General features: G+C 40.0%; 1 long non-coding RNA gene across 1 annotated transcript; it reads right to left on the bottom strand.

Annotated features, from left to right (window-relative positions):
* Window positions 1–4445: 4445 nt before the first annotated feature.
* Window positions 4446–6266, bottom strand: LOC140175487 (uncharacterized). Its single transcript, XR_011866301.1, has 3 exons — window positions 6039–6266; window positions 5900–5959; window positions 4446–4890 (listed from the first exon to the last, which is right to left on the bottom strand). It is a non-coding gene; the product is annotated as an uncharacterized lncRNA (long non-coding RNA).
* Window positions 6267–8240: the final 1974 nt, after the last annotated feature.

Here is an 8240-nt window from a genome sequence, read left to right as displayed (position 1 = left end):
AAAACCAGGTTAGTCTCTTGGCATCTTTTCAAGACAAGTGCTAGGTGATTAAGACAGGAGCTAAATGAGTCTCCATATACTGAAAAGTCATCCATGAAGACTTCCAGAAATTTCTCTACCATATCTGAGAAGATAGAGAGCATGCACCTCTGAAAGGTTGCAGGTGCATTGCACAGACCAAAAGGCATCCTCCTGTAGGCAAACACGCCAGAAGGGCAAGTGAATGCTGTTTTCTCTTGGTCCTGAGGATCTACTGCAATTTGGTTGTAGCCTGAATAGCCATCCAAAAAGCAGTAGTAATCATGGCCAGCTAGTCTTTCTAGCATTTGGTCTATGAATGGTAAAGGAAAATGATCCTTTCTGGTGGCTGTATTGAGCCTTCTGTAGTCAATACACATGCGCCACCCTGTGACTGTCCTTGTAGGAACCAGTTCATTTTTTTCATTATGAACCACTGTCATGCCTCCCTTTTTGGGAACAACTTGGACAGGGCTCACCCAGGGGCTATCAGAAATAGGATAAATGATCCCAGCCTCTAGTAATTTGGTGACCTCTTTCTACACCACCTCCTTCATGGCAGGATTTAGCCTCCTCTGTGGTTGGACCACTGGTTTGGCATTATCCTCCAATAAGATCTTGTGCATGCATCTAGCTGGGCTAATACCATTAAGATCACTTATGGACCACCCAAGAGTTGTCTTGTGTGTCCTTAGCACTTGAATCAGTGCTTCCTCTTCCTGTGAATTTAAAGCAGAGCTTATAATCACTGGAAAAGTGTCACCCTCTCCCAGAAATGCATATTTCAGGGATGGTGGTTGTGGTTTGAGTTCAGGCTTGGGAGGCTTATCCTCCTCCTGAGGAATTTTCGAAAATTCCTTTGCCTCCTCTAGTTCTTCTTGATCAGGTTGAGCATCTTTGAAGATGGCCTCAAGCTCTGATTCTAGGCTTTCAGTCATATTGATCTCTTCTACCAGAGAGTCAATAATGTCAGCGCCCATGCAGTCATTTGGTGTATCTGGATGCTGCATAGCTTTTACAGCATTCAACTTGAACTCATCCTCATTGACTTTCAAGGTTACTTCCCCTTTTTGTACATCAATGAGAGTTCGTCCAGTTGCTAGGAAGGGTCTTCCTAGAATGAGAGTTGCACTCTTGTGCTCCTCCATTTCCAGCACCACAAAGTCAGTTGGAAAGGCAAATGGCCCAACCTTGACAATCATGTCCTCAATTATGCCTGATGGGTGTTTAATGGAGCCATCAGCAAGTTGGAGGCATATCCGGGTTGGTTTGACTTCTCCAGTCAACCCAAGCTTTCTGATAGTGGATGCAGGTATTAGATTGATGCTTGCTCCAAGATCACATAGGGCTGTCTTGGTGCAAGCACCTTCTAATGTGCATGGTATCATAAAGCTTCCTGGATCTTGAAGCTTTTCTGGTAAGCTCTTTAATATGACTGCACTGCATTCTTCAGTGAGAAACACTTTTTCAGTTTCTCTCAAATCCTTCTTATGACTTAAGATTTCTTTCATGAATTTAGCATAAGAAGGTATTTGCTCAAGTGCCTCTGCAAACGGAATCTTTATTTCAAGAGTCCTTAGATAGTCTGCAAAGCGGGCAAATTGCTTATCCTGTTCCGCTTGGCGGAGTTTTTGAGGATAAGGCATCTTGGCTTTATAGTCTTCAACCTTAGATGCTGCAGGTTTATTCCTTACAGAAGTGGTTGAAGAAGCCTTGTTAGAGGGATTACTGTCAGCACTCTCAGGTGTCTGATTCTCCCTAGGCGTCTGAACGCCAGGATTGGGTGGAAATTGGGCGTTTAACGCCAACCTTTCCCCCTTTTCTGGCGTTTGAACGCCAGAACTGGGCAAGGAATGGGCGTTTAACGCCAGCTTTCCTTCCCTTTCTGGCGTTTGAACGCCAATGACATTCCTCTCTGGGCTCTTACTGTCCTCAGAGGGATTTTGAACAGTGGTTTGGTTGTCCTCTGTCAATTGTTCCTTGGTTGGCTTTTTACTCTTCTGAGCAGTGTTATTCAGGGTCTTCCCACTCCTCAGTTGAACTGCTTGACATTCCTCCGTTATCTGTTTAGATATTTGCTGTTTTGCTTGATTCAACTGCAGTTCTATGCTCTTGTTAGCAACTTTAGTTTCATAGAGCATTTCTTTAAAGTCTGCTAACTGTTCTGTCATCAGGAGCAATTGTTGATTAAGCTCAGTTATTTGTTCTTGAGGACTAGGGTCAGTGACTACTGCCATGACTTCCTCTTTTGGAGAGAACTCATTGCTAGAGTACAAATATTGGTTTCTAGCAACAGTGTCTATAAGCTCTTGAGCTTCTTCAATTGTCTTCCTCATGTGTATAGATCCACCAGCTGAGTGGTCTAAAGACATCTGAGCTTTTTCTGTAAGCCCATAGTAGAAAATGTCTAACTGTACCCACTCTGAAAACATTTCAGAGGGACATTTCCTTAGCATACCTCTATACCTCTCCCAGGCATTATAAAGGGATTCATTATCCTCTTGTTTAAAGCCTTGGATGTCAAGTCTTAACTGTGTCATCCTTTTTGGAGGGTAAAAATGATTCAGGAATTTGTCTGACAACTGTTTCCATGTCTTTATGCTTGCTGTAGGTTGGTTATTCAACCACCTTTTAGCTTGATCTTTTACAGCAAATGGAAACAGTAATAGTCTGTAGACATCCTGATCCACCTCTTTATCATATACTGTGTCAGCAATTTGTAAAAACTGTGCCAGAAACTCAGTAGGCTCTTCCTGTGGAAGACCGGAATACTGGCAATTTTGCTGCACTATGATAATGAGTTGAGGATTTAGTTCAAAGCTGCTTGCTTTGATGGGAGGTGTACAGATGCTACTCCCATATGCAGCTGTAATGGGGTTAGCATATGACCCCAGAGTCCTTTTGGACTGATTGATCCCACTTAAGTCCATAATGGACAAAAGGGAAATGATAATGATTGCAAAGAGATAAATTTTGTTTGTTTTTTTTTCTTTTTTTGAATTTACGAAAAAAATAGAATAAAACAAAATAAAATTAAAATAAAAATTCGAAAATCAAAAAGAAAATAAGATCAAAGCAAATTGAAAACTGAATCAATGAGTTAATCAGAAAGATTTTGAAAACAGCAATTAAAAAGATATGATTGAAAAATTTTTATGAAAAAGATTTGATTTTGAAAAGAGGAAAGAGAAAAACACAAAAAGACACCAAACTTAAAATTTTTAGAAAATCAAACACACAGTTTTCGAAAATTTTTAAGGGAAAAACACAAAGAGGACACCAAACTTAGAATTTTTATGAATCAAAAAGGGACTAAGAACATGCAAAAATCGAAAATTAAAAGAAAAACAAAAGCATGCAATTGACACTAAACTTAAAATATGAAACTAGACTCAACTAAAAGACTCTAAACCTACAAAAATAAACAGTCCTAATCTAAGCAACAAGATAAGCCGTCAGTTGTCCAAACTCAACAATCCCCGGCAACGGCGCCAAAAACTTGGTGCACGAAATTGCAATCACACTTTTGCAATCCCGCACAACTAACCAGCAAGTGCACTGGGTCGTCCAAGTAATACCTTGCGTGAGCAAGGGTCGATCCCACGGAGATTGTCGGCTTGAAGCAAGCTATGGTTATCTTGTAAATCTTAGTCAGGATATCAGAAATTATCAGGATTGATTGTGGAAAACAAAAGAACATGAAATGATTACTTGTTTTGCAGTAATGGAGAATAGGTTGAGGTTTTGGAGATGCTCCATCTTCTGAATCTCTGCTTTCATACTGTCTTCTTCTTCAAACACGCAAGTCTCCTTCCATGGCAAGCTGTATGTAGGGTTTCACCGTTGTCAATGGCTACCTCCCATCCTCTCAGTGAAAACGATTGCATATGCTCTGTCACAGCACGCGGAATTCATCTGTCGGTTCTCAATCAGGCCGGAATAGAATCCAATGATTCTTTTGCGTCTGTCACTAACGCCCCACCTTCAGGAGTTTGAAGCTCGTCACAGTCACTCAATCATTGAATCCTACTCAGAATACCACAGACAAGGTTTAGACCTTCCGGATTCTCTTGAATGCCGCCATCAGTTCTAGCTTATACCACGAAGATTCCGGTTAAAGAATCCAAGAGATAACTACTTAATCTAAGGTAGAACGGAGGTGGTTGTCAGGCACACGTTCATAGTTGAGAATGATGATGATTGTCACGGATCATCACATTCATCCGGGTTAAGAACAAGTATTATCTTGGAATGGAAGCAAGCATAATTGAATGAGAAACAGTAGTAATTGCATTAATCCATCAAGACACAGCAGAGCTCCTTACCCCCAACCATGGGGTTTAGAGACTCATGCCGTGGAAGATACACAAAGAAAACGTGTAAAGTGTCATGAGGTGCTGATACAATGTCAAATGATCCTATTAATAGTAAACTAGTAACCTAGGGTGTACAGAAATGAGTAAATGACGTAAAAATCCACTTCTGGGTCCACTTGGTGTGTGCTTGGGCTGAGCAATGAAGCATTTTCGTGTAGAGACCTTTTCTGGAGTTAAACGCCAGCTTTCATGCCAGTTTGGGCGTTTAACTCCAAGTTTTATGCCAGTTCCGGCGTTTAACACTGGAATTTCTGAGGGTGACATTGAGCGCCGGTTTGGGCCATCAAATCTTGGGCAAAGTATGGACTATCATATATTGCTGGAAAGCCCAAGATTTCCACTTTCCAATGCCGTTGAGAGCGCGCCAATTGGGCTTCTGTAGCTCCAGAAAATCTACTTAGAGTGCAGGGAGGTCAGAATCCAACAGCATCTGCAGTCCTTTTTGGTCTCGGAATCAGATTTTTGCTCAGGACCCTCAATTTCAGCCAGAAAATACCTGAAATCACAGAAAAACACACAAACTCATAGTAAAGTCCAGAAAAGTGAATTTTAGCTAAAAACTAATAAAAATATACTAAAAACTAACTAGATTATACTAAAAACATACTAAAAACAATGCCAAAAAGCATACAAATTATCCGCTCATCATTGCCCTAGTTTGTTCGCTAGTCTCTGTCTGTTTCTCTGTTGTTAAAACGTTACAGACTTTTTCTTTGGTTTTTATCTTTCCTTTGACTTTTATCTTTCTTTTATCTTTACCTCACTAATATGTTCTTACCACTCCCTAAGTGTTTTATGAAGGTAATTATAAGATTCTGCACTTAAAGTTGTCTTTCTAAAGCTTTTACAGAAAACTGCCTGTTCCGTATTATTTTATTATTTTTATTAAAATATTATTTTTAATTAAATATTATTATTTAATATTTTATTATTATTTATTATTTTATTATTAAATTTTCGAAAATTAACTCACTTTTACTTTTAACCTTTAAAATTCACTTTTAACCACCCGTAACTTTTAATATTTCTACTTTTACCACCCTAACTTTCAGAAATTACCAAACAACCCCTAAAACACCAAAAATTTTACTTCCTTGCCCTTTTTAAGATCTAAGGCCTGTTCTTCATTGTTCTTCATCACACTCAAAGTGTTCTTCATGTTCTTCATAAATTCTTCAAATTCTTTCTCTGTTTTTACCCGTTTTTCAATCTTTTCAGCAACCGATTTTTACTACAATTCATAATAAATTAGCAGCCATTAAAACCCCATCTTTTCTACATGATTTCATCACAAATTGAACCTCAATTTAAGCCTAGGGTTTCGTTTTTCCAGCTGCTCCAAGAACATGAACATAAAGCTTGAATTTCATCAAATTTCATCAAAATTTCACCAAATTTTCACCAAGAATCAATCATATATGCAACCAATTTTTAGCACAGCCAAATAATACAACATTCACACATCTCAAACACAATTAATCAAGATTAATTTCGTGACACCCTACCTGGTTTTGCTGCTCCTAATTCAATCAAACTTTCAGGTGGTCCTTAAGCACTTTTTCCTCCTAAATCACACCAAGAAACACATATTTAACCATGTTTCCTTGAAACCGAATCAAAAGAGAGATGGTGCAGCCAACTCACCTTGATCCCAGCCTTGATAAGTCATATGATCATGTAGAGAAAGAAGAGAGGATCATTTTGGTCGGATTGAAATTTTGATTTGAGTTTTAGTTCAGCAGAAATCAAGCTTTGAAGATTTGGAACTAAGAACTTTTCTCTCTTTTTCTCTCTACCTATTTTCGGCCACAAAGTGAAAATGAGCCAGCCTTGGGGGTTTTGGGGGTGTAGGGTGAGTTGTGATTGGTTGGCTTGGAGGTGGATTAAAATAATATTAAAATATCTCAGGTGTATAACTACTAAAACTATCGGAACACTTGCAAAAACATCTCTAAAAATTATTTTCTGAGCTACTAGCATAAATGACACTAGTAACATATTTATTATGAGAATAAAACATGAATAATGAGGCCTTAGCATTGCTAAAGTCATCAGAGAGTGCTGGTGCTAAGCTGCACCAGTAAACTGTGAACCCGGTTAAACCGATTTTCTGTTTTTAACTAAAACTGACCAGGTAACCTTATAATATCATTCAAGAAACTTTTATTACTAATATAATGATAATATTACCTTATTATCTCTCTTCTCTCATGAATCGAGTCCGGTTCGTCAAACTGAGACTATCTACGAAAAACCGGATCAAAACTCCTAACCGATACGGTTCAAAAACTATGTTCTTCGTAACTGCATTATCGAGCTTGCCCCATAAAAGGTTCTAGCTTAAAGATGACATAATGACGATTAGGATTGAGATACATGATAATATATCAAAGCTTCTCCCCTTACTGATCCTCCGGAGTTCTCCGTACTTTCAGAAAAGATCTCGCGTACTCGAAAACCGGGGTTGTTACAAAATCCAAGTATTTCCCCCGAACCATAGTAAGATAATTCTTTGGATCCGGGTTCACACTTTGATCATGGTTCTTGGTGATCCATGCATTGGCATAGAACTCTTGAACCATTAAGATTCCGACTTGTTGAATGGGGTTGGTAAGAACTTCCCAACCTCTTCTTCGGATCTCATGTCGGATCTCCGGATATTCACTCTTTTTGAGTGAGAAAGGGACCTCGGGGATCACCTTCTTCAAGGCCACAACTTCATAGAAGTGGTCTTGATGCACCCTTGAGATGAATCTTTCCATCTCCCATGACTCGGAGGTGGAAGCTTTTGCCTTCCCTTTCCTCTTTCTAGAGGTTTCTCCAGCCTTGGATGTCATAAATGGTTATGGAAAAACAAAAAGCAATGCTTTTACCACACCAAACTTAAAAGGTTTGCTCGTCCTCGAGCAAAAGAAGAAAGAAGAGAGTAGAAGAAGAAGAAATGAGGAAGAAGGGAATGGCTTTGTGTTCGGCCAAAAGGGGGAGAAGTGATGTTTAGGTTGTGTGAAAATGAAGGAGTGAAGATGGGTTTATATAGGAGTGGGGAAAGGGTAGGGTTCGGTCAAGTGAGGGTGGGTTTGGGTGGGAAAGTGGTTTGAATTTGAATGGTGAGGTAGGTGGGGTTTTATGAAGGATGGATGTGAGTGGTGAAGAGAAAGATGGGATTTGATAGGTGAAGGGTTTTTGGGGAAGAGGTGTTGAGGTGATTGGTGAATGGGTGAAGAAGAGAGAGAGTGTGGTTGGGTAGGTGGGGATCCTGTGGGGTCCACAGATCCTGAGGTGTCAAGGAAAAGTCATCCCTGCACCAAATGGCAAGCAAAATTGCGTTTTGTGCCAATTCTGGCGTTAAACGCCGGGCTGGTGCCCATTTCTGGCGTTTAACGCCAGCTTCTTGCCCTTTTCTGGCGTTTAACGCCAGTCTGGTGCCCCTTTCTGGCGTTAAACGCCCAGAATGGTGCCAGACTGGGCGTTAAACGCCCAACAGCTAGCCTCACTGGCGTTTAAACGCCAGCATGCTCTCCTCCAGGGTGTGCTGTTTTTCTTTCTGTTTTTAATTCTGTTTTTGCTTTTTTCATTGATTTTGTGACTTCTCATGATCATCAACCTACAAAAAACATAAAATAACAAAAGAGAATAGATAAAATATAACATTGGGTTGCCTCCCAACAAGCGCTTCTTTAATGTCAGTAGCTTGACAGAGGGCTCTCATGGAGCCTCACAGATGTTCAGAGCAATGTTGGAACCTCCCAACACCAAACTTAGAGTTTGAATGTGGGGGTTCAACACCAAACTTAGAGTTTGGTTGTGGCCTCCCAACACCGAACTTAGAGTTTGACTGTAGGGGCT

This window comes from Arachis hypogaea, chromosome 10, assembly GCF_003086295.3.
Source record: "Arachis hypogaea cultivar Tifrunner chromosome 10, arahy.Tifrunner.gnm2.J5K5, whole genome shotgun sequence".
NCBI classification, from domain to species: domain Eukaryota; kingdom Viridiplantae; phylum Streptophyta; class Magnoliopsida; order Fabales; family Fabaceae; genus Arachis; species Arachis hypogaea.
The sequence above is the reverse complement of the archived record's forward strand: the minus strand, read 5'-3'. Positions and strand labels throughout refer to the sequence as shown.